The 26132-nt window shown below is 38.6% G+C and overlaps 1 long non-coding RNA gene across 3 annotated transcripts in view; it reads left to right on the top strand.

Moving 5' to 3' along the window:
- Positions 1 to 294: 294 nt before the first annotated feature.
- LOC110704746 overlaps positions 295 to 26132 on the top strand; it is a 29840-nt gene continuing 4002 nt past the window's right edge. Inside the window, exons 1-5 of one of the 3 annotated variants that reach the window (XR_002507996.1) lie at positions 296 to 757; positions 931 to 1008; positions 2474 to 2546; positions 3269 to 3315; positions 4339 to 6577. This is a non-coding gene — a long non-coding RNA (uncharacterized LOC110704746). Of the gene's footprint in view, positions 758 to 930; positions 1009 to 2473; positions 2547 to 3268; positions 3316 to 4335; positions 6578 to 26132 lie in introns of those variants that run through there. The other 2 variants (XR_002507995.1, XR_002507997.1) reach the window with 2 other exon arrangements.

Below are 26132 nucleotides of genomic sequence, written 5' to 3'. Positions count from 1 at the left end.
ATTGTTATTGCTTGATCGTGCCCCTTTTTGTAGGTTTAAAGGGAATTTGTACTTGAAATCACGCCTAATAAGATAATTAATAATTTGGATTTAGGCTAATATGATTTTAATTCAAGTGATCACCAATAATAGATTTGATTGTGCATTGATAATCAACCAACGTAGATTAAATAGGTTTAGGATTAACTTGTCGTATGTGTGTTGATCGGAAAGCGCACATGAGTATCATAAGAATTGAGTAGAGGCCTATTTCCGCCGGGTTCAATCTATTTTAGGTTGGATTCGTACCATCATCCCCGAAAATCTAGTCATGATTTCGGACCACTATGGAGTTAGCGATCTCCGTGATCAGGGGCGGACCTTTAGAGGGGGCTACACTGGGCCTGGCCCCTGGTAACTTTTGGAAAAAAAAAATTTAAGGCCCAATAAAAAAATAAAAAAAAAAGAAAAGAAAGAAAAAGCTGAAAGTTTCGAAAGAACAGAAACACTGAAAGTCTAAAACAGCAAAGATGAAACATTGAAACTCATTAACCCAAGGAAAGAAGTGCTCGTCCAGTAGATCGATCTCACCGTCCTCAAGTCACCAGTCACCTAACCGTCGCGGCGTCGCTGCCTGCCAGCCTCACGGAGTCACGGCCTCAGTCTTCAATTGTTCTTTGCTTAATTGCTTACGCTAATTCGTTGAATCCGTTCGACCTTCAACTTCAACCGTTCTTCAATAGTTCAATTCGGTCATCAATTCGTTGCCTCAATCCATGTATGTATTTTAAATCTGAAATCTCTTAAATTTTTATACTATATCTTGAAATTATTGATTTAATTAATTAATTTAGTATGTCTTGTTAATCCTAATTCAAAATCCCCAATTTGAAATCCCCAATTGTTAACCCTTATTTTCAGATTTTAATGTTATAATTTGATGATACTCAGGAATCAGGATAGGAAGGATTGAAGGAAAGCTCGCTGCCGCGTTGATTGCAATCTCCAACCTTTAACAGCCCAAGCCAAGTAAGATTTCTAATGTAAATTTTCAATTATTTGTATTTATGAATCAATTAATGTATTATGTACGGGTTGAAAGGCATGTTTTCTAAGTGGTTTAGTACTAAGTCAATAATTGATGATTTTAAATTATTAAAAGAAAGACGAGCCTTACTTTAGTAGTTTACTAAAGAAATATTTATAATAGTATAATCTTACATTGGATTTTTAAATAATTTTCATATGCTTATGTTATTATATTTTTGTTTTAAACGTACCTTTATACTAGACATTATTGGCCCCCGAAAGAAAAAGTTTCAAGATCCGCCACTGTCCGTGATCGTGAATGGGGTGTAACCTTCACACCCGTGAACGGTTTACAAGTTCCTAAAACTTGTTGGCGACTCTTTTATCTCTGACTTCTTTTCCTTGGAACGCCACCATGCCTAAAAGCATGAACCACGGTGGGGCGCGAGTTGAAAAATTCCCTACACTAAGAATTAAGATTATAATTTAAATATCATCCTAAATGAGTAAATTAAGGGATTACACAAACTATAAATAATAACTAACAATGATAATGATGATTTATCCCTTGTTTCTTTTATAATTCCTCCGTTATTTTTCAATAGTGACGAACCTTTGAGTTTTCATGTTTGCCAATACATATTTTATATCATTAATGTCTTTAATTATACTATTGTAAAAATTATAAAATTTCCTCTATAGTATTTTGAAAGGTATAAATTGAGATGAATCTACAAATAAATTAAAGAAGTGTGTGCGAATACTGTAAATTCTCAAATGTTATGATTATAGAAGTATGTATCTCTCAATCTACGAATTAAATACTCATCAAATTTATATTTAGAGTCACTTAGCTTATAAATCTTTATTCACCTGTCAATTAAACATTATTACATTTGATGTACACGACTTACAAAACGCATTTTAAAACGTATATAACCTAATTTCTATACAAGTAAATATTACAAAATGTTGATATTAATTAATGTACATTAAAACAAATCCAATAAGATCTCAAACAACTGTACGTGTTATGAAATATAACTTATAAATTATATTAAAAGAGATATTTGGTCAAAATTTTTAAACTTTAACCCCAAAAAGTGCAATGAGACAAACAAACTTTTGAGGACGTAGTAAAGGTAGAGGAAAGAAGAAAGAAAAAACGAGAGAAAATGGAATTGACTAATGGTAAGTTAACAACATGGATAAAATTGACAAGATGTTTAAAAGTTTGGGTTGCCATGTGGAAATTATAAAAATTGATGTTTAGGGTATATATTTGGTTCCTTAAAGGTGTATAGGTAAACAATAACTATTAGTCAACAAAAGAAGAATAATAGAATCACAAATAATCACTGAATTTGAGAAAACATATATACTCCGTAGATTGATGGTACATAGTAAGATTGACAACAATAACAGGTTTAACTGTCTTTGTATGAGTTAACTGTCTTTGTTGTAGGCACTTGGAGAAGCACAATGAGTCACTCGACGATGATTATGAGAGAATGTCTCATGAATTGCACAGGCTGCAGGTATTTACTATTTCAATCGTGAATTTATGTGTTCAATGCGGATTTTGGAACTTGACATGCTTGATCTCTCCTAGGAATTTAGAAGGGGATCGAATTAGTATAAGGATGAATATAGTTGCTCTTTGTAATTGAAAATTACACTTTTGAAGGATCCAATAATAGTTTGGTGTTGAAATGTTAGAATACAGATATTTGATTTTCTGAAGTGGCTAACTTTTAGCTTTATAGTTGTTTGTCTGTTTCACAACTACGTGCCACTATGAATTTCATTCTTCGAGCTCCTTGCCTTTGTGTTTATTTCCTAAAAACTATGTGTGTTTCCTAGACAAATTTAGGATAAAGGCTATTGTAGAGTACTGTGGTCAACTGCTATGTTGCAGATGTGAAGCAAAATGTTATTTAGTTGCCCCCATTTTTAATTTCGTCTCCTCGTTATTGGTCCATGTTCTTATGCTTTTACGACATGAATAATTCGATAATAATTTAGTGGTGGAAATATGTTCAGTTTCCTTAAATCTAGAACAAAAGTCTTATAATTGAAATTGCATAATTATAGAGATTTTGGAGTTGCTGCAAAGCCACTAGCTAAAAGCCATTGGCCACATTTTATAGAGCTCTAGAACGTAATCCTAGTAATCTTGTTGTAATGAACTACATGATGTTTGAGGAATTGAGGAGTTTAACTAATTCATTAGTATTATTGAATGATTTTCACTTTACAGAGCGAAGTGAACAGAATGACAGCTATCGAGGATGTCGACGAGATATTGTAAGCATATATATATATATTTTTTAAGGAAAATTTGATTCTAATAATCCCACCTTTAACCGGTTCGCTGCTAATAATCCCACCTCTTATTATTATCTAATAATCCCACCTTTGGGGGTATTCTCTTCTAATGGTCCCTTATGACCGGTAACTTGTTGTTTGGGTAAGGGTTTTTTTTTTTTTTTTAATTCCTTGGCCACTAGGAGGTAAGAAAAAATATTAATTTTTTTATTTTTGTTTTCAAAACGATAAGGAAGAAGGAAAGGGAAAAAAAAAAATTACTTTTTAATTTTTTTTTTAAAAGAAATATATAAAAATATTTTTTTCAAAAAAAAAAAAAAAAAAAAATCCTTGGCCACCAGGAGGTAAGAAAAAAAATTAATTTTTTTATTTTTGTTTTCAAAACGATAAGGAAGAAGGAAAGGGAAAAAAAATACTTTTTAAATTATTTTTTTAAAAGAAATATAAAAAAATATTTTATTTTAAAAAAAAAAATTCCTTGGCCACCAGGAGGTAAGAAAAAAAAATTAATTTTTTTATTTTTGTTTTCAAAACGATAAGGAAGAAGGATAGGAAAAAAAAAATTACTTTTTAAATTTTTTTAAAAGAATTATAAAAAAATATTTCGACGAATCACAAAGTGACACGTGGCATATTAACCCATTACACCGGTCACCAACAGGTTAGGGACCATTAGAAGAGAATGCCCCCTAAAGGTGGGATTATTAGATAATATAATCAAAATGTGAGATTATTAGCAGCGAACCAGTTAAAGGTGGGATTATTAGAATCAAATTTTCCTTTTTTTTTAATAAGGTTATATACATTATACAAAGTATTATTATAAAGTTTTGTTTACGTGTAAGCTGTCATGAAAGTCAGCTTTCATTACGTAGTTAGACTTGTTATCTGAAACCTATGACCTCTCAAGTTAAAACTGCATTAACTATCGAGTCATTATAATTTAGTACATCTGTTATAATCTAAAACTGCATTAACTATCGAGTCAATATATGTCAGTAGGTTCGTAGCAAATGGGAAGCAGGGGTAGTTGAGGCAAAGGCTATGATTATTGGGCTTAAAATGGCGATCCAGTGTGATGCTAAACATGTTGTCATGGTGAGTGATTGTGAGCAGCTAATTCGGTTGTTACAGGGTAAGCAAAGTGATGGATCGTTCTTGGGGATGCTTACTAAGGAGATTAAGAATGTTGCTAAGTTTTTTTGAGAGTATTGATGTTGTTCATGTTTTTAGAGAAGCAAATTGTGTAGCTCATGCTATGCCTCACCTTAGCCCACTCATATATTTAACGAGAGTGCGGGTGGGGGGTTGTCCAAGCACTGTAGTGGATGTAGTTGCTACTGACTTTTGCTTGAACTCTAATAATAATTAGTCATCTTTTCTCAAAAAAATAAAATAAAACCCCGTTGTATGTTGTTTGACTCTCTTTAGGATAGATAATTAGTATTACATACATTTGCAACTCTCCTTAACATGGACTATTACTGTTGATTGAGTTGCTTGCTTTGGGCTTATAAATGATATTTCGGTCGGACAAAAGTTAAAATAGCTTTTATGCTTATCGGACCTAATCATCACTTCCATTTATTTTCCTCTTTATTTATTTGTACGTCTTTCATTTTTCATAGTTGAACCAAATATACCGAAACTTTTATAGTTTTCAACAAAGAAAGTGAAAATACTTTTACTTAATATTTAATAGAAGATATTGTTTTTTTTTTTTTTCCTTCTCTATTTACTCTAGATGCACATATATTAACCATTAAAAATTTTGCAACACAGTCCATTGAGTGAAATTTAAAATAACAATTTCAAAACATGTGCATTTTTACTCATCAGTATAATCTAAAGTGTAAAAAATGTTGAATTTTTTTCATACCAATTACACTTTCATAACAATTTCATAAGCAAGACTAATATATTGTTAGTAATGATAATTTATCTACATGGTCAAATTTTATTTAGAATTGCTAAATAGTTATCTTAAATAACATGGAGCGGCTAAAGCTCATATCTAATAGATGAACATAATAATATGTGCCTCCAATGTAATACAAGGATCGTATGACAAATTTTAGGCTTTATAACAATACAAACATTGCATTATCATCTATAATCATTGCATACACTCACAGATCTAAAAAAAATGATTTGCAAAATTAAATACCTATATGTAAAGTAAATGTATGCATTATAGTGTTTGGTAGTAAAAAAACATAAACTTTAAATCAGTTATATCAAATAGAGTACCAAACGATCCGCGAACATAGTGCACGGGCGTCCGAATTAGTTAGTTATAAAATATGAAATATTTTTACGTTACATGAAATAAATTACATCAAAATCATTTATAAATTAACAAATAAAGTGAAATCACCAATGTTCATATTTGGTTTAAAATCTTTTTGTGTGATCTTGATTTACAAATTTTTTATGAAGGGACATTAAGATTAATAGGACTATGATAAGTTTATGGTATGATTTTTCTTATGTCTATTTTTCTAATAATTTGGGTCGTTGCGGCTAAGTAGGCAAGTGTTTCTTAGCTCGTTTGGATATCGAGCCAGCCAGTAAGATTCATCAACTTTCAACCCCTTGTAGGACTTTAGGTCTTATAAGCGAAATTTCATGAATCATTCATACGCACCTAAATCAGGATCACAAGCATAACACACAAGAATCACATAATTATACCTTTGAAGCGTGAATTTCATGTAGCTATTCGATTGACAAACCAGGGAGAGAATAGAGCCCCAAGCGTGACTCCTCTACTTAGTCCACGGGATTAGAACAACCGTCCACCAATGCTAGATTGGTCGAGAGAAATGGAAAACCGCGATCACCACCTTCCTTAAACAACCGACCACCACGAATGATCACCACCACCACCGCACACCACCGTCGTCTAGGGGAGGAGAGAGCCATGAGAGAGAGGAAATTTGAGGGGGTTGGGTTTCGTGTTTGCTAATTAAGGTTTGATCTCACTGATCATGAATTTTCAATTCAACCCTAGACACTTAGTCTATTTATAATCCTATTATAATTAGACTAGGAGCAAAGCCGAAACCCTCTTAAACACCTCCATATGGCCGGTCACCTAGGGGAGAAGGCCCATCATGGGTCTTTTCCTCTTATGCTTGATCTAGGCCCTTTATGTGACCTTATAGAATCCGTCCAATTGGGCTTTGGCCTATTTTACTAGCTTAAAGATCGTTAGTACCTCTAGCTATGATATAACGATGACCCAAATGGATGAACTTAATTATCTCCATAATTTGATCCATTATATATATCTAGTAATTGTACTTGACGAAAACATAAATCCTTCAATCTCCCACTTGTATGTGACAAGTGAGCAATATTCAAATTTCTTAAGTCAATATGTGTCGGTTTGATAATATAATTGCATCCCATGTCGAGGTCATATTAATCTACAAATCATTTCTTGAAATCTGAGTTAGAATTACAAAATCAAATGATTACTGAGTAATACATTTGAACGCGGCCATGTATTTTCTGAATTCTCCCTCTTCAAGTGGCCATGACACATTCCCTAATTAAATAGGTAGACTCAATCCAATCATGTGACAACCAAAGCTCCCACTCAACTTTTGAAGTAACCAGGAAACATCTTTTATAGTCCCCTTTTATGGAATGATGTTTGGATGTACCACAGTTAAATTAATCATTGAATGAAATCAGTGTTCCACTCATGTCAAAGGAATCCACTAATATATCCGGAAGTTCTATTTTAAACTTCAAAGTAGGTCAATAGTTCGATCATGCATCATTCATGCATATCCATGTGATTGACCGAGCATCTCTATGCCCCTATAGCCCATGAAACTGCACTATCCAATCAATCTTACATGCTAGTCCATCTATTGAAATCATTTATGTCCAATTTAATGATTTCAAACTAGGAACTTAAATAATATATGTATTTAGTTCACCTGTGGGGTTTCGTTCACCAAATCATCGATTTGATGATCCCATCAATTCATAATTATTTTGGACATTTTAGTTAATTACAAAAACCATAATTAAATAAGAGAAATAATAAATTTCTGATTAAACATTATTCTGCAAGTTAATGTATTAGTTATGTGATATGTTTTCTCAAAACATATACAACTTAAATTACATAACTTGCTTCAATCCAAGAGCCTTATTATGACTCTCATACTTTGGTCTATGGAAGGGGTTTAGTAAGTAAATAAGTGATATTCTCACTCATATAAAACTTTGCAGATCTTGCCATCCCGCGAGTCAATGATCTCTTAAATGAGGTGATACTTTATCTCAACATGTTTGGATTTGTAATGTGACCCTGACTCTTTTGACTAGGCAAAGGGGTAATTTTGTCACAAAATAACTCGATCCAAACTTCCTCCTTAACTGCTTCTACTGCAGCTAAATATTTCATATTCTGACATTGAGTCTGCAACAGTGCTCTACTTTGAACTCTTCAAGTTCACTGTTTCTCCATTCAGACATAAAATGTATCTAGATCCAAATCTAAAGTCATTTTTATTTGTTTGGAAACTTGCATTCGTATAACCCTTGTTGACAACCAATTTACTTTTGCCACCATAGACCAGAAACATTTCTTTAGTGCTTCTCAAGTACTCAAGGATTTGTTTTTAGCTACTTTCTAATGTACTTCCTCTTAATTTGCTTGAAAATTGTTACACATGCTCAAGGCATGTGCAACATCCAGCTTTGTACATATCATGGCATACCTAATGGACCCTATTGCAAAAGCATAAGGTACATTATTCATACATCTCTAACTCTTCTAGCTTGCGTAATACGATAAGATAAGGGAAGAAATCCTCTCTTAGAGTCTTCCATTTCGAATCTGTCAAGAACCTTATCACCATAAGTCTCTTGATTTAGTTTAGTCATCCTTCAAGACCTTTCTTGATGAATCTTAATTCCCAATATGTACACAACATCTCTTACGTCTTTCATATAGAAACAACTCTTCAACCATTACTTGACTGACTCAAGCATTGATATGTCGTTCCCTATGAACAATATGTCATCTACATACAAGACTAAGAAAACCAGATTGCTCCCACTAAACTTTTTGTATACACAAGATCCTTTTTCGCTCTTAAGGAAATCAAACTGTTTAATTGCCTCGTCTAAACGAATGTTCCAACTCCTTGATACTTGCTTCAATCCATGACTGGATTTCTGAAGTTTGCAAAAACTTTCTAGGATTTTCTAGATCTACAAAACTCTCAGGTTATGTAATATACACATCCTCCATCAAGAACACATTCAAGAAGGTGGTTTTGACATTCAACTGCCAAATCTCGTAATCGAAAAATTAGCAATCGCTAGAAGAATTCGAATAGACTTAAGCAACTAATGGGTTTGACCCCATTTGTAAGTCTATCAAGAACTAACACATCACTTTCAGACATGGAGTCCATCTTAGATTTTATGGCCTTAAGCCATTTCCTGTGTTGGTGCTTACCAAACCTTGCTTGTAGGCTGTGAGTTCCACACATTTCAATGAGAAAATTTTGAAATCCACATTTTATCAGAATTTCAACAAACTGTTTGTTATTTTGATTCTGAACTGCCTACTTACTGGTATGAGTAACAATATAATTGTTTCCTTCAACTCTTTGAAGTTTTTCACTCAAGTGGGACGATAGGAGTCTCACTAGTCGAATTAGCTTGCTCCGAGACATGATTCATCAAATTAGCTGACTCATGCGCCCTCGCCTCTGATGTGGTGTTATCTACATCCATTTGTTGCTCGTCTCAAATCTCTTCTAGAGCCACTTTATTCCTACTTGGCTTTGTAGAAATAAATTCCTTTCTAAAAAGACACCATCGCGAGCAACAAACATTTTGTTATCTGCGCGATTGTAGAAGTAATACCTTATTGTTTCTATGAGATAACTCATGAAGAAACATTTATCTGATTTAGGGTCTATTTTGTCACTTTGTAAACGCTTTACATAGGTTCACAAACCAAAATCCTGAGAAAAGACAACTTTGGAACATTTCCAATCCATAATTCATATCGTTCCGAGGATTTGTGAAGATCATTAAAGCTCATTATGGATCAAACTAAGTCAAGCAAAGTTCGATTCCTCCTTTCTAACACACCTTTGATTGTGAAGTAATTCGACAATCTCTTAGATGATCATAAAATTCTTGAGTCAAATATTCACCACAATGATCAAATCAAAGTGCTTTAATTGTTTTCTCAAGCTGATTTTATACTTTATTCTGGAATTCCTTGAACTTTCAATGATTCCATCTTTCGCTTCATTAAGTAGATATGGCCATATGTATTTAAATTGTCAGTAAAAGTAATGAAGTAGTTAAATCTATATCTAGCTTTTGAACTTATTGGTTCACATACATCTTTATGTATGAGTTCCAAAGGTCATTAGCTCCTTCATTGTTTTCAACTAAAAGGTGACTTGGTCATCTTACCTAACAAGCATGACTCGCAATTCTCAAGTGATTCATAATCAAATGAGGATAAGAGTCCATCCAATTTTTAATATTTGGATGCGCAATTGGTTTATGTGACCTAACCTTACTATGTTAAAAGTAGGTTGGTTTGATTCATCAGTTTCTCTTTTGTGATCTACTTATATCAATATTATAAAACAAAATAAACTCATAGCTAGCAAAATGAAAATAATTTATTACCTTGCCATGGATCAACACTTGTCTATGCCAAATAAAACCAATTAGTATTTCATCAAAAACTGAAAAAATTGTCTCATCAAAAACCCAAAAATAAGTCTAAATCATCATAAAATAATCTGAAACAAAACTATGAAGCTATCTCTAGCCACTTGAACACTTCTCGTGCACCTTCAAGCTCCATTTCCAAGCTAGCCTCACTTATTTGCAGTTTCTGCACAACATGAATAATGTTAGCACTGCAACTTGATATCACATACCTAAGTGAAAGTTAAAATGTTTATAACATATCACATGAGGTCGATGCTCCATTCTTCTTGAGGTAGTCAAGGTATATCTGGCAGTTGCGCTTCCAATGCCCTTTCTTCTTGCAGTAAAAGCATTCACTTTCACTTGCAGGTTTGGGCTTTGGAGTCGCTTTGGGCTTTTCAGGAGCCTTGACAACTTTCTTGCCCTTGCTCTTTGCACTTGCCCCTTGCCCCTCTTCTTGAACCCCTTCTTTTTCTAGACCATAAGAACCTCTTTCTTTACGTCCTTGGGGGTTTGCTTCTTTGCACTAACAAGCATAGCATATAACTCATTCATAGTCTTCTTAGCATCGACATGTTAAAGTTCTTGATAAACTAATTAAAGGATTCTAGAAGTGAGTGGAGAATGATGTCAGCAATTTGGAACCTTGAAGCAAAGGGTAATAATTAAACATGTGATGGTTAATTATTCAACCAAGAGTTACAAGAGTTGTAATCAGTAAAGAGCTTACTCACCTTGAAAATGTAATGCTTGATGGTAGGGCCTCAGTCCGGTCAACTATTACATAAATAAAGGATCTTGGAATCACTTAATTCAATTGGGATCATTTAACGCTAATTTTCTGTGGTGCGGACGTTTAAGTGAAAAAGAAATTATACAACCTTTACGACCGACAATCTTCTTTGGTTTCTTTTTGGGATCGAGTGGTGTAATTAGCTTTCTTAAGGCTCACACTCATGAAGCGTTACCTGGCTAATCCCTTTTAAAATGTACTGAAATTATCATTTTCCTTGATTTCTAGTAGATTTTCTGCCTTCCCATCTTTGTAATTCAACCATTTCTTTATCAAAAAAAAAATATCAAAAGTTCAGAATTTTTCTTAGCCAATTAAATGAAGAGACATACTAGATACACACCAAGGGGTGCAAACACTATATTAAAAGGTTTAATGACATAGTGTTCACACCCTCGACCACTTACAAATCACCCCAGCTAAATAGCCTATCAACAAACACTAGCCTAAAGACCTTTAATCAAATACAATCATCCACAGGGGCGGACCCACCTTTAGTCATAGTGGGTCCGGTGACACAGTATTTTTTTTAAAAATAAAATATCAAAGAGACCCCTTATTATAGATAGGCGGTCTCTTTGATGCTGCTTTTGGTAACAACAAACAACATCAAAGAGACCTCTTATTAAGGTAGGCGATCTCTTTAATGCTGCTATTGCTACTTAAATATTAAAGAGACCTGTTATTTATATAAGAGGTCTCTTTGATGCTGCTATTGCATTTCGCAGTATTTTTGCGCTACTTTTTTTTTTCATTAAAGAGACCAGTTATATTTAATAACTGGTCTCTTAAGTTATCTCACTTTTTTTTGGTATAATTTTTTAATAATTTTTTTCCCTTTTTATATCTTATATTTGTACAACCGATTTTAATATTTCCCCATAAAGCTTATCAATTAACTAAAAAATCATAAAGTTAATTCAATATAATAATTTTATTGTACCATTTGTTTATAACATGTTATTTGTAGTATTTTCGACTTGTAAAATTGAATTCTTAAGTACTGTATTTGGTTGTGGTATGTATTTTTGTGTCCTATTTTTGGATTGAAATCAATTTGGTGAAATTATATATATATATATATATATATATATATATAATTTTTGGATTGAAATTAATTATAAACAAGACATGGAAAAAAAAATTATACTTTCACAAATGATCAATAATTGATGGTGACACACTATCTCGGAAATCTTGGATCCGCCACTGATCATCCATGATATTATTTACTTAAGGAATAGTTATTAAATGCTTGATTCAACTATACAAGAACCAATTTTACCTAAATGCATAGAGTGGAAGGCTTTGTCCAAAATTTAATCCGTCCAATAACAAAGGAATCTGCATGCACATTTTCACAATCCAATACCCCTTCGACCTCCTCATTCAAGCTTGCAAAACTTTACCGGGTCATACCATCTCACCCATTTAATTCTAACAAACTGGAGTACTAGAAAGAAAGCACCCGTTGACCAAAACATATAACTCTTCATGTTACAAAGACTGCACGCAGCCGCAATGATTATATTTCACCTAAAGTCAAAATCTTCACCTTCATTGTTGTCCAAGTAAAAGACCTAACGTCACTGTTACTCAATTAAGTTCTACATCAACATTTGATGACATAAGCAGTATACAGCTGGTTGCCTCCACTTCAAACTTCAAAGACTAGTCCTACTAAAACGCCACATCTAATTTTACTAAGATGGCAAGTTTTTCTTTTACATGAAATGAGAAGGATGAAACAATACTATAGCCGCTTACAAACCTAATTTCATAAATTTTAAAAAAATAGCAAATGTAGAATATTGAATAGAAACATGTGAAGATAGTAACGGCAGAGACTATTTCAATCTTAATACTGTGTGAGCGTTGTACGAGAGCATATGATATGTTAAATAATTTTAACATGCATTGCATGGATACTAATTTAGTATGATAAACACTCCCAAGACAACAGTTGTCTTCATCCACCATTTCTTCTTTTGGGATAGCTACTATCTCATAAGTTGGGAACTGAACTACCAGAGGACAATTTCTTTACCAGAGTTCCTTCTAATGTCACTCTTTTTCCTTACTCAACTATAAGCAGTGGCGGAGCCAGGATTTATAATTCGGGGGGACAAATTTTGGAGGTTAAAGTTTCGGCAAAAATCTCAAGAAAAAAATTGATAACCTAAATTGTTTAATATTTATTTGAAATCACATATGCCAATTATTTCTATATGGAAAAAGAGGGGTAAAAAAGTTTTATTGTATATTAAGAAAATTATCCAACAAAAATGAATAAATTTATATTTGTAAATCCTGTTATGTAATCACATAATTGATAAATAAAAAGTCAAATAATTATCGTTAAAACAAATTGATGGTAGATATGAAGGGCCAGGGTTTGAGTTACATTCGAAAAAATAAACTCAACTTTTTCAAATCAATCATATTATTAATATGTATTTCGTTAAAACACAGTTACAAACAATTAATTAATAGTAATCTATTTATTAGAAATGTAAAAAAAAATTGAGTTTAAGCACACTTAGTTAAAGCGATAATTAAAAACAAGAAGTAGGAAATAAGAAATAACATTAAAAATCCTAAAACAAGAAATAGGAAATAAAAAATCAAATTAAAAAGGTTGTTGAAAATTAGAGTATGTAATAAAAAAAACAAGAAGTAGGGGAAAAAAAAAACAAAAAAGCTGAAAAACAGTAGAGTAGGGAATCGAACCTAGGACCAAAACACAGCCTTACTAAGGACTCAACCACCAAACCATATTCAATATTGTGATATCTACTGTAAGTATATGTTATTTATAGCCTTTTACTGTATTTTCTTGATTTTTTTTTTTTTAAAAAAACTTTTTTTCCGAAAATGGGGGGACAACTGTCCCCCCTTGTTCTAATGTGGCTCCGCCACTGACTATAAGAACCATCTTGCTACAAATACTAACAAAAGAACTTATCAACAAATATCCACATTTTCTTTATTAAAGCATTACTAACTCACAATAGTTACAATCACTCTCATCCCACGAAGATGATGAAGCGATAATCGGTAAAATTCCCCCTATAATCCATCTCCATATAGCCTGAAATAAAAGCATTATAGCACATATCTACACATTCTTCATAACAACTACAAAACTCTACAAAAATAATGCTAAAAACATCAACACCTTCTCGAACTTTCTTCAAAACTCAATAGATCTCACCTTGTAACTTTCGACTGTCGTTACTTTTTTTTTTTTTAATTTATTTTGGTTCATATCAGCCATTAGGGCGGGGATGATAATCGATCCCATGATCACCTGAAACCAGGAGGAAAGCTCTTACCAATTGAGCTATCCCTCACTCTCAAATGTCGTTACTTTGTTAGTGCCTAAAGTCCAAATCAGAGTATCACTCGTTATGAAACAATGGGCTCGAATCATTCAAAGGAGTATCAATTCGGATAATCGGTTAGAGTTTGGGTTGATTCATGATGAGTCGGGTCTGTTCGGAATATTTATGTTCGGATTAAGGTGTTTTTTCTTTAACTTGCCTTGTTTTGGGTCGAGTTAACTTTAAATCGGTTCACACTCAATTCAGATAAATTCGTACCAGGTTCAAAACAGTTTTTACCAAGTTAATTTCGGGTCAGATTACCTTGGGTCGAGTTGATTCAGGTTAGGTTGATTTCAGTTAAGTTTTGTTTTGTGTTGATTAGGATTAGGTCAATTCCAATTCATATCCATTTTGAGTATGATACTAACATGATTAATATAACGCCTAAACATGATACTAATAATTAAAAAATAACAAATCCTAAACATGATGCTAGTAATCAAAAAGCAATAAAAATAATTAGAGCACATAAAATCAAGCGAATTAAATACTCACTCCGAATGTGCAACTTTGAATACTATATAATAATGAATAAATTGTTGGTAATTAACTTCAATGAAAATTGATTAGGGGATTTTGCTCCCACCAATCGGAATGCGCCACGTGGGCCAATCAGGTCCTGCCAAGTGTCCCCCAGTTGGAACTGTCAGGGCTTGCCACGTGGCACACGCTTATTCGTCCACCTAGGACCTATTATGTCATGACACGTGGCATACTCCATGCCTAATGGAGAAACCGGCCACCCAGGCCCAGCTTCCGAGGGAAGCCCAATCAGCCCTAGGTTAACCTAAACCTAGGATTGGCACGTTTCCCAAGGTTATAAATACCTCCCTTAATCCTCATTAAGGGGGATTACATGAATTACATGAATTACATGAATATTACGCTAAAAAGCAATTAAACACTCTCACCTAGAGAAGTCTAAAAACACATTGATCACTCCTCCCCTTGAGGAACCAGATCTCCCACCTTTACTTTCCGCATTTATTACTCCTCAAACAAGTACTAACTTGACCGTTGAAGGCGGAGCTCCCACCACCAGGAGTCTCCGTTGTTTTGCAGGTACAGGCGTCCGGTTCCAGTCTCGGAATTGTAACTCTCCCGCAGGACATCAGAAAACCCCGAAACTTTTGGCGCCGTCTGTGGGGAGAGTACTTCTGAGATGGCATCCAAGTCTGTACCGACCCCTGAAGAGATGCGTCCCCTAGACGACCCTCAAGTTCAGTCGGACCACGATACTGAGAGTGAATTTGAAGTTGAAGCTCACACAGCTTCAGACGGGACCCTAAGGGCCCGACGTACCCGTCATACCGAAAGGAGGGAACGAGAACATCTTCAAACTGGAAGTGAGCCAGCAGGCGCACCGCCTGTTCGGCAGCAGCCGACTGATGGATCTACTCCCATCACAAGGAACGAACTCATGACCTTCATGATGGACTTCAAGGGAGAAATTCAAGAGTTGATCAAACAGAAGCCGCCTGCTCTGGACAAGGAGCAGTCGGCTAAGAAACCCTCCTCTTCACAGAAGAGGAAGCCAGTTTAAGGGCGAGAGGCGACTCCTCATCCTAAATCTAGGAAGCGGGAGCCACCTGCCCTTGATTTCACAAAATACCGTTTTCCTACTCCAGGAAATAGGAAACCTGTTCGTCATATTCAGGCGGACGGGTCGAAGCAAACATACACAGACGCTCGGCTACTGCTAGAGCAGAAGAAGAGTGACCGATTGTCAGAGTCGGCCTCTACTTCAAACTTCCAAGACAGTCTGCGAAATACCTCAATGAGGCATACTCAGTCGTATCGTGAGAGTCAGTCAGGCGGCACCTCCCGTCAGTCCGGCTTTCATAGCGACCAGGCGGTACCAAACATACCGTTTGTACCGCAACAACAGTATTTTTTACAGCCACCTCCGTTTGGTGGTCATGCAGCAAAAAATGTCCAACCTATGGACTGGCAGCTTCGGTTGCTTAGACTTGGTGAACAGTCGTCGGCCTTCTCCAAGGAAATTACTGAAGCCGCTCAGCCGGCCAAAGTGAAAAATGTATTAGTAGGCGCCTATGACGACACTACTAACCCAGAAGACCACCTTATGGCCTTCACCAACCTGATGTACCTTCAAGGGTTGGATGATCCCACTTGGTGCAAGTGTTTCCCAGCGACTCTCAAAGGAATCGCACAACAATGGTTCGGCAACCTGCCGACTGGTTGTGTAAATAACTTCAGGACGCTTGCTTACTTATTCACCTCCAACTTCGCCATGAACATCCCTGCGAAGAAGACGACCCTTGATTTAGGAACAATTCAGCAGGGCGAGAAGGAGGGGCTTCGTTCTTACATCAGGCGGTTTAACCTGATGAGAATACAGATTCAAGGGTTACCGGATGAAGTAGCCTATATTGACTTTTTCAGAGGTCTCAAGGACGGGTCGACCTTCAAATTTGATTTGGTCCGAAAGAGGGTGGCGACTCTTCAAGAGGCCTTGATTGAAGCGGAAGCCTATATACAGGCGACTGATCTTTGTACGGTAAAACAGTCGGACGGGAAAAGGTCCGACAAAAGAGAAGGACGACAGAAGCAGTCGTCCAACAAAGACGAGAAGAGAAAAGAGGTCTGGGCGGCTGATTCCTCTAAACAGCCGGCCTAGAAAAAGAAAAAAGAATTCAAACCATACTCCCCAAAGTATGTGTTTAACAAGGATAACCAGTTTATCCTAAAAGAAATCAAGGGACGGATCTCGATTGAGAAGCCGGTCCCCATGAAGGGTTCTGCAAACAACCGGAACCAAGATAAATTCTGTGCTTATCATGAAGATGTTGGTCATCACACCAATGATTGCATCAGTCTCATGCGGTATCTGGACCGCCTGGCTGAACAAGGTGATCTTGACACTTATGTCAAGAAATCTACGGGGAACATTTCCTCGAAAAAGCAGTCGGCCAAAAAGAATCAACAGGCCGACAGCTCCGATACATATGATGCAGTCGTCTACACCATTGCAGGCGGCTTCTCAGGAGGCGGCCCCACTATTAGGGGCAACAAAGACAACATCAGACGGTTAGATGTAAATTCCGTTCACCAAGAACGGCCCTCCAAATATTCATTTCCTGAGATTGTCATCACTAAAGAAGATCTAGGAGGGGTAAGAGGGCCGCATGACGACCCTATTGTTATTGAATGTAAAGTGGCCAACCAGAGAGTTGGCCGAATCCTCATAGATACCGGAAGCTCCTCAGATCTCGTTAGTAGCAAATGTCTTTCGAAACTAAAATATCAGACTGATTGCATACATCCGGCATCCCACCCTTTAGTAGGGTTTGGAGGAGGAGTCTTCCACCCACTGGGACGAGTGGATTTACCCATCCGCCTGGGCGAAAAAGGGGAAGGACGACACATGGTAATCCGGTTCCTGGTAGTAGAAGAACTCTCGGCCTACAACATGATTCTGGGACGACCAACCCTGAATAAGTCCAAGGCTGTTATAATCCCATCTCTTATGTTGCTCAAGTTTGAGAGGGATAATGGAACAGTCGGGTCCCTAAGGGGAGATCAGAAGATGGCCCGAGAGTGCTATCTCTCGGATGTCAAACCCACTGTTATGGCTACTAGGTCAAGTGGTGGAAAAACAGACCTTGACAATGTCAAGAAGAGTGCGCCTGTTCAAGAAGCAGGCGGCAAAAAGAGAAAGGCATCCTAGACAGAAGCTCAACCTGGATGGATCCAATCAGGGCATATCTGACAAACGGTACCCTGCCGGATGATCATATTTCTTTTGAATGATGTAAATAGTCAAGGGCTACTTAATAAAAGTTTGCATACTTGATATTCAATTTTGTACTAAGAGGGGCACGCCTACTAACAAACAGTCGGCTACTCTCCATTGAGTATTTTACTCTATCTTCAGAGGGGCATGCCGTCTGAACCTTTACAGTCGGCTACTCTCCATTGAGTATTTCACTCTATCTTCAGAGGGGCATGCCGTCTGTACCTTTACAGTCGGCTACTCTCCATTGAGTATTTTACTCTCTTCAGAGGGGCATGTCGTCTGTACCTTTACAGTCGGCTACTCTCCATTGAGTATTTTACTCTATTTTCAGAGGGGCATGTCGTATGTACCTTTACAGTCGGCTACTCTCCATTGAGTATTTCACTCTATCTTCAGAGGGGCATGCCGTCAGTACCTTTATAGTCGGCTACTCTCCATTGAGTATTTCACTCTATCTTCAGAGGGGCATGCCATCTGTACCTTTACAGTCGGCTACTCTCCATTGAGTATTTTACTCTCTTCAGAGGGGCATGCCGTCTGTACCTTTACAGTCGGCTACTCTCCATTGAGTATTTTACTCTATTTTCAGAGGGGCATGTCGTCTGTACCTTTACAGTCGGCTACTCTCCATTGAGTATTTCACTCTATCTTCAGAGGGGCATGCCGCCTGTACCTTACAGTCGGCTACTCTCCATTGGGTATTTTACTCTATCTTCAGAGGGGCATGCCGTCTGTACCTTTACAGTCGGCTACTCTCCATTGAGTATTTCACTCTATCTTCAGAGGGGCATGCCGCCTGTACCTTTACAGTCGGCTACTCTACATTGAATATTTTACTCTATCACAATAGGGGCATGCCGTCTGGACATATAGTCGGCTACTCTCCATAGAAGAGGGCCGACTGGTTCCAAACACACAGCCACCCCCCTTATACTTAGCTAAAAAAGATTAGGGCCTGGCCGACCCTGTGCCTAACAGGCGGCTACCCTCCTTTTACTTAGCACCTACGTTCACCAAGAACTAACCAAGGCCACAGGCCGAATGATCAGACCAGGCGCCAAGCCAACTGATCCAATCTTCAAAACTAATACGACCTGTCCCAACATCATAGCAGGCGTCCGGCGGCATCCCTCCGGATGAAATTCGTCGCAGAGAGCAGCTCCCTTTTGGGTGGAACATTGCTCTATAAACTAATTACACGACACCTATACGTCTGCCCCAAGGGCAACCACGTAGCCGTTTTTGAGACAAGGATAACTCTATCACTAACCAAACCAGTGGTAGCAGTTGACATCTGAGTCAGATGACCGCCTGTATTACTTGGGATAAATGCAGGGGGTACCTCTTGAGTTAATAGCCAACAAACATTGGCGAATCAAAAGGATCAGCCGGCCTCCGCCGCCTGGTACCTTTACTACTCAAGCAGGAGTGACGGCGATTGAGTAACTCCAAAGTTAACTCATAGTCACTCTCTCAAACTTAGTATGGAGCCTAAAAGGTATGAGTCGTCCGCCTGTTTTTAGCAAACAGGGGCTCTCAACCACTACTCCTGCTAGGTTAACAACCTCTTGAGTTAATAGCCAACAAACATTGGCGAATCAAAAGGATCAGCCGGCCTCCGCCGCCTGGTACCTTTACTCCTCAAGCAGGAGTGACAACGACTGAGTAACTCCAAAGTTAACTCATAGTCACTCTCTCAAACTTAGTATGGAGCCTAAAAGGTATGAGTTGTCCGCCTGTTTTTAGCAAACAGGGGCTCTCAACCACTACTCCTGCTAGGTTAACAAATGAGTTAAAAGCCAACAAACATTGGCGAATAAAGGGGAACAACCGGTACCCACCGCTTGATACCTCTACTACTCAGTTATTTGGCAACTAGGTAACAATCATGTTTACTTGGTCAGACCACTTTCCTACTTGGTAAATTTTACAAATGACAGGACCGCCTGCCTAAAGGGGATCCAGTCTTTAAAATGGTTCGAATACCGATTGGATAAATGGCCGACTGATCGTCTAGCCTGGAAACAGACAACCAGTCGTCCAGGGGCATAGGCGGCGTGACTAACTATCCGTACCTGTCTGCAACTATCGGCCATGTAAAACAGTCGGTATAGTGAACAATTGGATATCAGAATATTCAATACTTAAACAAATTTGAAGCAAAACAAAAAAAATTCATTAAAAAGAAGCCGGTCTTTAAAGACCGGCAAAATATTCAGAGCCCCGGCCCCCTGGCCGGGTAAATACAAAACAAACGGCACGTAGGCCGTGGAAAGATGACATCAAGCTTAAGAAGGGGGCAGATCTTCAATATTAGTAGCTGCCGCCTGGTCAGCACTCTTCTTGCTGGACTCGACTTCAGCTGCATCTCTCTTTGATGCATTACCCCCAAGCGGCACAAGCGCCACTACCGGATCCTCCTCCTCCAACGCTTCCTCCAACGCCTCTTCCTCAGCAGCCGCCAGGATCTCTTGATTATATATATCAGAACACTGGTGGTACGTTTTTTCCCATGAGGCAAAGTCGGCATTGGGGAAGAGGCGGCCCCAAGTCATGCGCTGGATTTGAGCAGAGTCTTCCATCATCTCCCGGACCAGCTCTTTCTTCTCTTGCTCGTTTTCCGAGAGCTCCTTAGTAAGACTCTTCTCCTGGGTCACCAGGCGTTCCTTTACGTTGGCCAAGGATTTATCCAAGGCTTCGTATGAGGACATCTTGTGGCGAAGAGGTCTCAGCTCGGCCTTGAGGTTGTTGATGGTCGCCTCCAGCTCGCCATTCCTCTTCTGGGCCGCCTCTAACTGAGCCCGGATAGCGGCGGTAGCCTGCGCCTGATAATAAAGAATATCAATGGTCAGAACTTCATTTTGGGCAATTTGAAACATTGCCTTATCACAGTTAGAGGCGGCCATAGCTTTTGCAGCCTTTACCTCTTTGTTCTTCCGGTCAAGCGGCTTGTGAAGGCCGTTCACTCGGAGTAGGGCCTAAGTAAAAAGGGGAACAGGCGTCAGTTTCCAAACAAAAAAGAAAACAGGCGTCCTGGAATTCAAATACTCAAAAATATGCTAAGTATACCTCAGCAAGGACCCCTGCAATCCCGTCTAGGTCAAGGGTGCCGACACCCCTGACCGCCTCCCTTTCAGCTGGAGGAACGGCCTTGATCATAGACTTGGCCACCTCGACCAAGTCAGGCTCCTGAGGGCCGGCTGCATCAATCATAAACAAACGGATTAGACCTAGTAAAGAAGGGAGCAAGTCTAAAATTTACAAGGACAACTTCATACTTCTAGGCGGCCCAACTGGAGTTTTAGAAGAAGTGGCCGGCTGTTTCTCAGCCGCCGCATGTTTCCTGGCAGAACCAGGAGAGCTCGCAACAGTTGTCCTCCGGGCCTTGGGGTCCGGCTGTTGGGAAGAAGAAGCCCTTGGAGCGCCCGTCTAAAAAAGAAGAAAAAAGTCAGTATGTGCATAAACACAACTCCAAAAAGAGGGTGAAAGGTTCGAAGCCCACCAAGGGTGCCCCCTTGTTGGGGGAGTCGGTTGAAGCTTGTTGCATGATGGAGGCCCGCAACATGGCCGCCGCAGTCTTGGAGGCGGTAATTTTGCTCATAGCGTCCGCTGCAAAAACAAATAGCAAAGTTAATAAGTCATAACAAGAAATGTATGGAACAACAGAGTATTCGACAGGCCAACTACCTCTTGAGCACCGACTGCTGAGGCCACAGGCGGCCAAAAAGTACTCGTCGTAGAGCCATTTGAAGCTCGGGACGCAGTGCAGGGGTACTTGCTCTCGTACCCCTGAAGTAGAGTCGACCCTTGACTCTACTTTAAAGAGTCCTTTATCCAGGATCTCTTTCTTAGCTTTGGGGGGAACAGGCGGCATGCTGCGGCCGCCTGCAAGAAGGGGTGGATTCCTGTTCCACCTGTTGAGGCGCTTGTTTAGCTCTGTGTCTGAACTCTCAATGATGAAGAAGGTGCACCGTCAGTCCTTCCATTTGTTTGCTTTACCTCTCGTCATGAGGTAGCCCCTGTGGCTCGTCAATTGATACCAGCCGGTACCGCCTGCCTTAGGGGTCCGGCTGAGGTAGTTCATGTGGGCGAAAGCCTCGAAGCTCGGCTCCACCTCGTGCAGTTCGCACCCGTCCACATAGCCGAGTACGTTGACCCAGGAGTTCGGGGCTAATTGCCATAACCCCAACTCATACCCATCCAAGATCCGCTGAACAACCGGATGTAATGGGAAGCGCAACCCAGCCTTGATGGCCGCCTCGTAGCAGCCAAAGCAGGCGCTATCATAACTGGTACCATTCGGCCAGACGACTGTGTCTTCTGGATCCGGCACAAACACTAAAAAGCCGGGGCCCATTGTGTGGTTTGCGATAAAGCTCTCCACTTTCTCTTGCATGGATGTGATCCGGCCCCGAGGTACCGTGCAGTAGTAGGGGGTATTTTGCTCTCGGTAAGAGGCGGATGGCTCCGCCCAGTCGTCCCCCTTCTCAACTGTGTGAGAAAGCCTCGCCTCTTGCAGGCGACTGTTTTTCTCTTCTGTGTCCAGAGAAGCATGGCCAGAAGAGCTAGACTCGGAATCGTCCTCTGACGAGTTCGAAGAGGACGACTCATCCCCTCTCCCGGAGGGGCCCGCCTCCTCTCCTTGAAAAGGAGCAGAATTGTTAACTGTAAAATGGGAAGGGGTCACTATGACTCCTCCCTCAGAATTGCCGGCTTTCAGGCCGCTTTGTTTCACTTCCACATCTGGCGCCTGGTCAGATGTTTCACTAATCGGCACCCTGTGGGAGGAGCCGTCTGAATTTGAGATCCTAGCAGTCTTTTTTGTTCTGGCCATCATGCTCTGCATAGACACAGATACAGTCAGACTTTGTATAAAGGGCAAAGATGGGTCCGGAAAAGGGCAGGCGGCACTCCTAGTCCTAGATTCAGCCGTCCCCGGTGACCGGTTGATCACTAACCTAGGTCGTGTCGTGTGCTTTCGTGGTGCCATTTCAAAAAAGAATAAAAAGAAAATTAAGAGTAAGAGAACCGAAAGTTACCTGAACGAGTGACGGTTGATGAAGTTCTGAAAATCCTTTGCAGTCGACTTGTCAGAACAGGCGGTAGGCAGAAAGGGTCCAAAATGTAAGAGCAAGTTCAGGGGTCCGAATGTTCTCAAAAAGTTCTCAAGTGTGAAAATGACTGAAGTCAACACTCCCTTATATAGGCGAAGTGAGAAGGCGAAGGGTCACTTCCAGAATTTATAATTTGGGCGGGAGAATCTCTCGGCCTTTCGCCGAGTGACACCTGTAGCAGGTCGTCGCCCGTTACAGTGCGGCACCTGTCACAGGTAACACGTGACCAGTCACGTGCCACCTGTGAGGGGAAAATGATTAGGGGATTTTGCTCCCACCAATCGGAATGCGCCACGTGGGCCAATCAAGTCCTGCCAAGTGTCCCCCATTTGGAACTGTCAGGGCTTGCCACGTGGCACACGCTTATTCGTCCACCTAGGACCTATTATGTCATGACACGTGGCATACTCCATGCCTAATGGAGAAACCGGCCACCCAGGCCCAGCTTCCGAGGGAAGCCCAATCAGCCCTAGGTTAACCTAAACCTAGGATTGGCACGTTTCCCAAGGTTATAAATACCTCCCTTAATCCTCATTAAGGGGGATTACATGAATTACATGAATTACATGAATATTACGCTAAAAAGCAATTAAACACTCTCACCTAGAGAAGTCTAAAAACACATTGATCACTCCTCCCCTTGAGGAACCAGATCTCCCACCTTTACTTTCCGCATTTATTACTCCTCAAACAAGTACTAACTTGACCGTTGGAGGCGGAGCTCCCACCACCAGGAGTCTCCGTTGTTTTGCAGGTACAGGCGTCCGGTTCCAGTCTCGGAATTATAACTCTTCCGCAAGACATCAGAAAACCCCGAAACAAAAATAATAAATCAAAAGAATTAAATTAAGGAGTTAGAAAAATTTATACCACCCTCGGGATTTTACCTTCACGCCTTAGTAAAAAAGGTAGTTACTTCGGATAATCTTGTTTTGGACTTTGAATTACTTGAATAAGATTTTAATTAAAGCTAAGAACAACAACAATTATACGTCGAAGCTTTACGTCTAAGCCTTTTGGGTCGTATGAGATTGAAAATTAGTGGTAGGGATGTCGAATTCGCTTCTTAAAAATCAGAAAAGGCTAGAATTTATTGACATAAAAATCGGGAGAAGAAAGAATTTTAAAAGAAGATAGAATTTAGAAAGCGTGTCCCGCGGGTCAGCAGTTTTGTGATTTTTTGTTTTTATCATAACTTTTGATCTAGAACTCAGAATAAGATAAATAATATATCATTGGAAATATATATAAGTCTACTTTCTAATAAAATTAGAATCATATAAATATCTTTTGTATATTTTAAGATATGACCAAAATAGTGAAACAATGTCGGTTCTGGATTGGGTTTTGTATTTTTTTTTTTTTGGTTATAAATCGGAATTGGGCTTATGGTATATGATTAGAAAGCTTATCTCAAGGGAAATTATACCATTTAGCATTTGGATTAAAATTATGAGGCACGAAAATCAGATTTGCTCAGTTTGGGCTGCAGTTATGAAAAGGAAAAATTAGGCTAAGATATGTGGATTTTAGGCTATACAAGAAAAGGGTTTGGGTAATTGAAATGGTTAGAATGGCTAAGAAAATAATAGTGGGCTAGGGTAAAAGGAATATTCAAGTAATTTTTAGATTCATCACACGAACCGGACCAAATTAGGCAATGAAGATTGTTTCGTCATCGGGCTTTATTTGGGGATATATTTTTAGGTGTTTACAAGATGCTCCTTCACCACAATTGAAGATGAGATAGAAAGATGTAATGATGGTGAATTGGCGATGGTAGTTTAGAAGGATTTTTTTTGTTATTGTTTCTCCATAATGCATGGATTTGGTGGTAGAATATGAATGAAAGGTTGGCAAGCACTTGGTAGATAAACTACATGGGGTAATGAAGAAGTGAGCTGAATTTTGAATTTGGTTTAAAGCTTTCTCGGGTGAAGAGATTGTCTTGTTTGGAGGTGAGAATCAACGTGCCATTGATGAAGATGAAGGGAAAAAGAGGAAAGGAGATCAATATGAACACCATCATTTGTCAGTGTCGACAATGGGTTTTGATGGTGTTACCATTAAGGTAATACGAGGGATAGTGGAAGCGTAAAAATAAATCTAAACCTTTGACACCATGATAGAGTTACGAGAAAGAGAATGTTGGAATGCCTCGAAAGAATGAGAGAAAGCTTAATTATATTGATGTGATTCGATAAGTTTATAAAAAATAAAAAATAAAAATGACTAGATACATTTGCTAAGTGTAGACATCTGATTGTGTCTCCCCAAAAACAAAACCCAGTGATGAGTACCTTTCACGTTTTGATTTACGAGTTCGGTACAGGGTTGAAGAGTCTCATGTAGTTACCCTAAGACTTTACCATATTCCTAACCTTTCCTTAAATGTTTTACTCCAAAATCATTTATTTCGTGTCTTTAAACCCAAAATCACTCATTTCGTATCCCTTAAAATCATTCATTTCGTGTCCAAACCATAAAAACGTCCAAACCAGATTAGTTTGTTCCATAATCCTGTTCCAATTATTGCTTAGTTGGATGGGGTTTGAAAAGAGCTTTCCAACGATATATTATAAGCCCAAATTTGAATTAAAACGAATAAGTTATGACCAAAATACCAAACCGAGGCTAGGCCCACCTTACCTACGACCCAATGATCATATGAGGGTCCAAATACCATATTACCAATCCTAAACCCATTAGGATTCTTTAGGATCTTCTAGAATCATCTAGAAGATTCTAATTTATCCTTTCCGAAAAGTTAAAGATCTAAGGATTTGATATTGAATAAAACATCTCTTTTTTTTATAATACTAATCCCGTTCAAAATAGAAGACGTGCGTATATTTCGTTAAACCAATTCTATTGGAAATCAAACTCCATACGGATTCTTATCTTTAGAAAACCATTGCAGAACAACGGAACCATAGCGCAGCGATAGTCCTATCGCGCCGCGATGGACCCTGTCGCGCCACGATACGCCTGTCACCCCGCGATGAGCCTGTCGCCCTGCGATGAAAGCT

This window comes from Chenopodium quinoa, unplaced genomic scaffold (genome assembly GCF_001683475.1).
Source record: "Chenopodium quinoa cultivar QQ74 unplaced genomic scaffold, ASM168347v1, whole genome shotgun sequence".
Classification (NCBI taxonomy): Eukaryota; Viridiplantae; Streptophyta; class Magnoliopsida; order Caryophyllales; family Amaranthaceae; genus Chenopodium; species Chenopodium quinoa.
The sequence above is the reverse complement of the archived record's forward strand: the minus strand, read 5'-3'. Positions and strand labels throughout refer to the sequence as shown.